This window comes from Lactuca virosa, chromosome 5 (assembly GCF_052849685.1).
Source record: "Lactuca virosa cultivar CGN04683 chromosome 5, Lactuca_virosa_CGN04683_v6, whole genome shotgun sequence".
NCBI lineage: Eukaryota > Viridiplantae > Streptophyta > Magnoliopsida > Asterales > Asteraceae > Lactuca > Lactuca virosa.
Genome location: NC_136430.1, coordinates 417371927 through 417380726, shown reverse-complemented (window position 1 = coordinate 417380726; position 8800 = coordinate 417371927).

Below are 8800 nucleotides of genomic sequence, written 5' to 3'. Positions count from 1 at the left end.
TAATAATGAATATTCTTTAGTTGAATAATAACCCAGTTATTTGTAAAGCACTGATGTTTATCCTGGAAAATCCTATATTTTCCCTAAGTGTAAGTTATTGAATTATCTGTTCCAAACCAAAGAGTACATGTATCTACCATACTTATGTTGTTTAAGCATTGTTCTGTTTGAAAACCCTGACTACCACCAGTAATGTATAGTATGTTCTGTAAACTAGAAGTGTTGTTAATACCCTCCTGTGATCACTTTATACATATGGATTATATAAATCTAGATCGAACATATAGTCGATTGGGTGATTCTGCCCTAAGCCCACAACCAAACAAGGAACAGGAAATGAGGCGGAGATCACAAATCCCACTGCATGTCGGATGTTAATTTCATATTACCCTAGTGTACATACTAAGTCATGACATAGTTACTAACCCTGTTGACTGTTTTTTAGGTATATTATTACATGAACGAGTCGTTGTTTCCCCTGTGAGTTCTTATAACCATGCTGATGGACGATAACCAATACGACGTACTTCGGACGTCGCAAACTGAAATGACGTTTGTCACCCCCGGTTGACTGTAGCTAATAGTCAGGGTGCGGGATTGTCAGTCCCATATAGATCTATACACAAACTCACGCTCTCCCTCCAGGAGACTCTGGTTCCTAAGGAGTAAACTTCCCAGAAGTCGTGTCTCACACTGTAGTTCTCTCAACGAATTCACGAATAATATTATGAAAACCCCTTTTTGTTATTAACATGAATCCTTATAAAATAGTTCCTTTTATTTCATAATTCATAAGTTTGTTCCCTTGTTTGAAAACTGTGTTTGCAACATTTGTATCTTAACATGTTTATAAGACTGTCCGCAATTCAAGTAGTAACTATGTTTATCATTTTTAGTAAGTTCTATGTTCAATGTGTGCTAATGATAGGAAAATATAATAAACCAAATTATATTTTTAAACACAAGATTACTTGTGCTTTTACTTGTATCCCCCCCCCCCCTTAAAACATTAAAAAGCTTGTAAAATATGGGGTATGAACTCACCTGATTGTGAATGACTTGGATGAATGACAAGAGCAGGATGCTTGGTATGCTAAGTGAAGTCCCGAGCACGATACGGTCCTATTAAGCCCATATTAACATGTATAGGCCTAAAATTAGTGTCTAAAACCACTAATGATCATAGGAAACACCCTTAGGATGTAGGAAACACTTGCAATGAAGTGTTAGAATCAAGAATGAGGGATGGAAAGGAGTTCACGGCCAAACCACCATGGGTTTACGACCCAAGATGTGTTCACGACCCATGAACACATGAAGGGTTTACGGCCCAAGATGTGTTCACGGCCGATGAACACATGAAGGGTTTACGACCCTCTGATGAACATTTGAAGGGTTTACGGCCAATCTATGAAGGGTTCACGACCCTATGAAGCGTTCACGGCCATGAACTCTTCAAGATCATAAAGATGGTGATGAAAGTGATGAATCAATGGATGAATATGAAGCTCTTTACATGAATAAGATTAATAACAAGTGAAAAGGGGTGAATTACTTACGTTTGTGGAGCGAAAAGAGAGCTTTTGTTGGATGAGTCTTGAGAGAGTCTTGAGGAGTTTTCGGCCAAGGAGGGAAGAAATGAGGAGTAAATGAAGGAAACATATATATATATATATATATATATATATATATATATATATATATATATATATATATATATATATATATATATATATATATATCAAGAGGGGTTCACGGCCCAACATGGGTTCACGGCCGTGAACCTAGTTTGTGGCCGTGAATATCCCTAGATGATGTTTCCGGCTCGAATGCATTCCTCTAATCCCGAGCTAACACTTCTCGACATTTAATCCTTATGTGTACTAGGCTTAGAGACTCTCAAACTGACCTTAATCACAATAAAACTGAAGCAGAGACAAGTCTGACTTCCTATTGATTGCGTTGACTTACAGATAGAGATTTCAGGTTGTCACATACTACTCTCTCTTATGATTCCTCGTGGATCCTTAATCTTTTTTGTTACTCTTGAATCCTTAACGAGTTCCTTACTCTAAGTTCTTACAAAGAACTATCTTATCTTGTTCCTCTCAAGGAACTTTTCTATATCTTTTCTACCCATACCATATCTTGATTCTCGCAAGAATCCTCTATCTACATTCCTAGAGGGAATCATATATCTCTTTCCCCTTAGGGACATAATCTCATTCTCGAAGGAATCATACTCTTATTCCCACATGAATCTTACTCTTGTTCCCGTAGGAACCATACTCTTGACCCCGAAGGAACTATATTCTTGTTCCTAAAGGAACCATACTCTTGTTCCCGTATGAACCATACTCTTGTTCCTGCAGGAACCTTAGTCTTATTCCTGAAGGAACCTGAACCATAGTCTTGTTCATGAAGGAACCTTATTCTTGTCCCCGAAGGAACCTCTATTTCTTTAACTATATATTTGTTATGTGACTCATCATATAACACTATTCCCATGGATAATCTATATCATTATTTCATTAGGAGATCTTCTAATCTTTCTCTATTACTGCTTAACTCATTAAGTACATATTCTTTACCTATGTCTAATATCATATATCATTCTACATAATACTAATGATAGCTAGACATACTTACATACTCTTATGATTATATTGCATATAATCATCTTCTAACTCTTTCTTCTATATCTTAGGTATCCACATACACCATTGTTATAATCTATTCTTACATAGGATTATATACATATAATCCTAATCTTTCTTTATCTACTCTTAAGGGTATTACTTATAATATCCTTTTGTTGGGTTTTTATTCAAAATTGTCTAATTATAAATAAAAAAATTACACGTAATTAACAACATAAGCATTTTTGTTTGAATAAACTAAAAACATTTTATACCCACCAAGGATCATTTTTCAAGAACTTAGAAAGATTATACAAAACCAAAGAATAAGAAAGTCATGCAACCTTTGAAGATTTCGTTTCCTTTTGGCAATAAGGAAGTTGATGAAGATGTTTTTAAGCTCTAAATTAAGTTCTGTATAATGTTGATATGGCCTTGTTGAGCTATGTATTTTAGGCCATTATCATAATATATTTGATTAAAAATGTTATATTTTAAGATAAATGATACCTAATATGCTTTTGAAATGTTCAGTTGCAGTTAAAATGGGAGCTGGGATACAAAAGGAGGAGAATGAAATTGAAAAATATGCAAAAAGGATATTGTTGGCAGATTTGGATTCCCAGTTCTCACACTATGGGAAAGCCATTTCCACGGAGTGGTGAATCAAAAAATTCGTGTACATGACGAAATCCAGCTCCCATGGCCTAGAAATTATTTTTGCATGCCGTGCCGAAGCTGAAACCTATAAATAGAGTCGAAAATTTACCCTAACAATATATCTTTCATTCCACTTCGACTTCGGCATCAAGAAAACTCAGAGCTGCAGCTTTGAGGGTCTAGAATGAGGTCGGAGGGCTGTTAAGCTGATATGGAGCAAATATTTGAAGCATCCGTGAGCTGATTCATGATAGGAATCATTCAGTTTGATGTTCTGATCATGATTAGCATTCCAATTGTTTCTATTTGTGTTTTTACTTTCTAAATTCAGGTGTTAAAACCTATTACTTTCGTTTGGAGTAGATGAAACTCGATTTTATGTGTTGATTTCATTGATTTTAGATTTTATTTATTTGGTTATTAATTGTGTTTGATTGATCATCATGTATCATGTTAAAGTTATGATTTTTATTGCTTATTTTTGAGTTATGTGTAGTTAAGAGGACCAATCTAATTACATTAACTTGAATCTTAATTAGTTTATGACCATTAAGCTGTTAGGACTAGAGATTGATCAAATCCTAGGGTTACATAATGTTAATATGTGACTTTGACTGTGTTAGAGAGTATTAGATATCCATGCTATGATTCGATTGATTTTCATGACCATTGACAAGAAATCACTAGATCATATCTTTCATATTCAAAATATATCAAATTAATTATGTGTTCACTAATTGCATAATCGGTGAGTTAGTTGCTCTTTAATTATCAGTACTAAGAAATCTGATCAAGATAACTTGTCAATTAGAATCCGGTAACCAAATAATAAATCCACTGCACTATTAATGAAGTTAATCATGATTTTGAGAAGTAATCCAATCTAAACTTGATTAACTGAAGTGATTCGTTTCCAATGAGTTTATCTAGTTAGTTTAGCTATTGATTTAGTTGAGTTTTATACTCAAACCCCCTTTTTATTACTTTCTTTTATTCAATGTAACCTATAATGAAAAATTCTAATATTAATTCACTACCGTTCCCCTTGAGTTCGACACCCTTGCTTATCAAAACTATAATATACTCGATCAGGTTCACTGCCTGTGAGGTGTGGTTTAGATGCGATAGTCTATGAATTATAAATGAAAAACTAGTGCATTAAAATACACACCAAATGTACCCACCAAGCAAGCTTTACACCACCAAAATATGCTAGTAAACACTTGTTAAAATGTTGTACCAAAATTTCAAGATCAAAAGAAAGGGAAAGCCCTTTTTGTCTACGATTCTTAAAGGAGAAAAGAAGAGTTTGTGCCAAAAAACATGCTCATACACTTGCTCTTGCTCTTCCTTTTATATGTAATTTTATTTAGAAAAAAGACAAGATGATAAAGCATTAAGCAAAAGTGAAAGCATGTCTCTTATAAGCATAGAACATCTATTAAACAATAATAAAAACAATCTTATGCCTTGTCCCCCATGATGAGTGAAAGTGACAAAACTCAATTGATCATTACTTTATCTTTAAGTAATTAGTTACATTCCAAGTATATGATTACTCAAAGTGACCAAATCTCTATACATAACTTAAGTCATCATACCATATATATATATATATATATATATATATATATATATATATATATATATATATATACTGGTTTTGTTCTATTTATTATTATTATTTCCTAGAAATAATAATTCCTAATATATTAGTAAAATATTATTTCCCAAAATAATGTTTTTCCAATTAAATACAAGTGTTGATATTTATTAATAATCAAAATTATACTAATAAATAATCAAATATAGGTAACTTGCTATAAGGTGTGACCCTCTAGGATCATATGATATTAGCAATATCATTCTATAATGAATCTTGGGCATATAAGATCTTTCAATCTCCCACTTGCACAAGACTCATCATAGATTGATATAAACAATGGTGAACGTCTAGCAACATTTCACTTCCCCGAATAACATACGACGAAGAATTTGATTCATCATCTAATTCCCAAAAGCACAAAACATAAATTGATGTATAAGGTAAGTTTATCGGTTATTACTTTGTTATAGACATCTTGTTGAGCATGAGACTTGGATTGTAGTCAATCTCATTTGGTGTTAAATTTTGGGTATCATGATAGATGACTAACTCTCAACACATAAGAGGAGGAAATCTCATCTTGACTACATAAGCCTCTTGCATAGTTCACACCATACCAGAAATGACTTTTATAACTGCCCGTTTAAGGATCAACATTTTTCCATATCTGAGCACAACACTCCCTACACTTATGTCCTACTATATATCTCAGCTGTTAAGGATACAAAGATAGTACTGTTTTGATCAAAAACTCGATTAAGTACAATTCAACCAAATTGTATGAGAGGTTGTGGTGTTAGTGCGATATATGTGTAAAATAATGATCAAAGTTGGACAAGTGACTTACAAGGAAATCCCTTGATCCTTGATAGGATCTCCGACATAAAACATTGGGAAATGATAATGATCACCTGCCTTGACGATTTTATTAATATAGAATCTGAAGTTACAGTAATGGTGGTGGAAATACGAGTACAAGTATGATAGTAGATCCTATCATGCGTTGTGTGATAAATAAATGTGTAATTTCTTGTCTAATGCAAGTAACAAGAAGTCCGATAATTTAGTGATCCTCTGGAATCAGCATATGAACGTTGTTTGACTTGGTATTCCTGGTCTTTTGCCTGGTTGAGAGGACTCTCCGTTGATAATGAATCTCACGTTGAATAATTCTGCATATGTGAGAAAACGAAAGAAGAATATAACCGTTATAAGTGTTAGGAAATACTAATGATAATAATCAAGAACCTGAAATATATTTTAGGATCCCGAGGCTTCAGAAATGTTTAAGGATCCTGAATATAATTTTGGGATCCAGTCCCTAACAATTTCCCCCAAATTATACCTCTGAGATGTTGGGGTTAGTTTTCCAATATTAAAGGTATAATTAAAAAAATAATATAAATAAAAGAGATAAGAGGTTTGAATTTTAAACCCTAATCGGATAGGATTTATACGTTCAACAGTAATCATCACGCAGTCAAATCATACCCTCTCTCCTCCATCAGTAGGTTAAATAGGGTAAACTTGTCGATTCCTTTTACCTTCTCCAATATCTCATCCGATCATCTTCGGTCACCTTCAAAGGTAACTCTTTTTTCTCTCTTCTCCTTTTGTTTTCCTATTTTTTCTGATCATAGGAAAGAAGGCGATCCGTTATCATGCTAGCATTACCGTACCTCCCGAGAATGACTTCATTGATTAGGGGATCCAGAGTTATAATGAGGTTCCCTCTTTCGATGATGAAGACATGCAGTCTCTCAAAGGCAGTGAAGTTTTTTTCCTTCCGATGTAGTCTTTAGGTTGTTCGAAGCTTCTATTTAAGCTGATTTTGTTTCTCCTTCCTGGGTATGCTTTTATAAGTACCCTTTTTCTTTGGGTCTCAAATACCCTTTTTCGGGCATTGTTTCTGATTTCTTCCAAGCCACCAAAATTCATTTAATCCATTCCCATTATCTCGAGGATTTTTTTTGGATTCATCGAGTGAATAATTCTCACAATCTGGACATAGGTCTTTCCGAGTTGTCTTAAGTTTATGAACTTTCCACCTTTGGGAATTCTCGTTTTCTGCTTAAGGTCATGGTTAAAAAACCTTATTTTGAAAACAAAACACAATGACGGAGCCTGGAAGGAAAAATACTTTTTTGTGAGGCGTGATTCTATTGATGGTGAGGATATCTTGCCCAAAGCTTGGGTCAAAAAGGGTAGGATTTATTTGTTGATCTTGAGGATCCAAGGATTTACTCTTCTTATTTTGTTTATTTTGATGTAGTTTTCAAGTTGGGAGAAATTTTTTCTATTACTGAAGATACTGAGGATAAGATCAAAAGTTTCCTTGCTTTATCTACAGACGTTAGATCATTCATGTTTAACTGTCCTAGCCTTCAATAATGTTCATCCACCACTGCTTCAATGGCCATCGGTAAGGACCCTTCTTAGTGTATTTATTTGTTTCGACATTAGGATCTTGAACTTATAAGGATACTTCTCAATATATAGGATCCAAGAACACTCGTTCTAGTGCTCGATTTGTCTTATCTGAGATTGAAGATGACATGTCTACGTCCTTCTTGTGGTGAAGAAGGAAAATATCCCTCCTTCTCTTCCTCCTAAGAAGACTCAACTTGATCTTACTGTGAAGACCCTGACATCTCGCAAGAGGAAATCATATGATGCCTAAGATCTTGAGAGTCTTGGAACAGATGATGCATTAAAGAAGCTTGTCTCCTTCTCCCAATCTGTAAGAATTCTTGTGTTCTTTTCCATTTAATTTTTATTTTCTACTTACCGTTATTCCTCTTAGGTCATTGAGCACGTCTCTCACTCCGGTGAGGATCTAAAGGCCAAGCCATCTCAAACAGAGCATGCTCTGAAGGACCAGGAGAGAATCGACATGGAGCTCCTGCAGAGGACGGAGAAGCTGACCAAGGAAAAAGCTGAGAAGGAAAAGGAGCATGTGGCTGAGATGGACGAGCTCTTTACGGAAGTGAAAGTGAGTGCTAATGTTGCTGTCTAGGAGGCGAAAATTAAGCTTGCAGAGGATCTTGAGAATGTTGGATCCTGGAATTTGGTCGGATGGCGTTAGGCCCTGGCCTAGTTAACTAGCAAGCTTGTTGGTGTCATTCGGGATCCTGCATTGCAGCCAAAGGAAGGAGGAGAAAAGCATAAGACGAAGGTGGCTCCGGGTGGCGGCGATCAATCTGCAGCTTAGATCTTAGTTAAAAATAATTTTTAATATTTGGGTTATGTAAGACAATATGTCACTTTCTGTGGGGTTTATGGGCAACCCCTTTCTATTTTATGCATTTCAGTAGTTGATGTTGGTATTTGCTTGCGTGGTTGATTTGTGTGGTTTTAGCGATAGGATTTCTGAGGATCCTTACATAATCAGGATCCTGAAAAGTTCAAGTCTAACAAGAACTCTTCAACATCTATCTAACCTGAAAATACTTAGTCATTAATTTGAGATCTTAAAATAGTTAAGATCTTTTAGTATAACAAACCTTCAAACATTACTTAGGAAAAAATAATTCTAAAGAATGGATAAATAGAACCTGGTGCTCTTTAGGATTCATTATCCTTTGAGTTAGGAGAAACTTCGAAGTTGTGATTCCTTTAGTATGATTTGGTAGTTTGCATACGAAAGGATCCTTGCTTTAGGACTTCATCATAGAAGATCCTTGCTGAGCTTTTACTTAGCAAATCGGGGAGGATCCCACCTTAGGAAAATTGGTAATAATCCCAACTCAGAGAATAAACGGGAAGGATCCTTGTTTGTAATCATGATACAAGCCTTAGACATTTCTTGTGGAAAATCCCATCTTATGAAAACATGACAATGTTTATGTATCTTAGCAAACCATTAGGGAAAATCCCATCTTAAGACAACATGTTA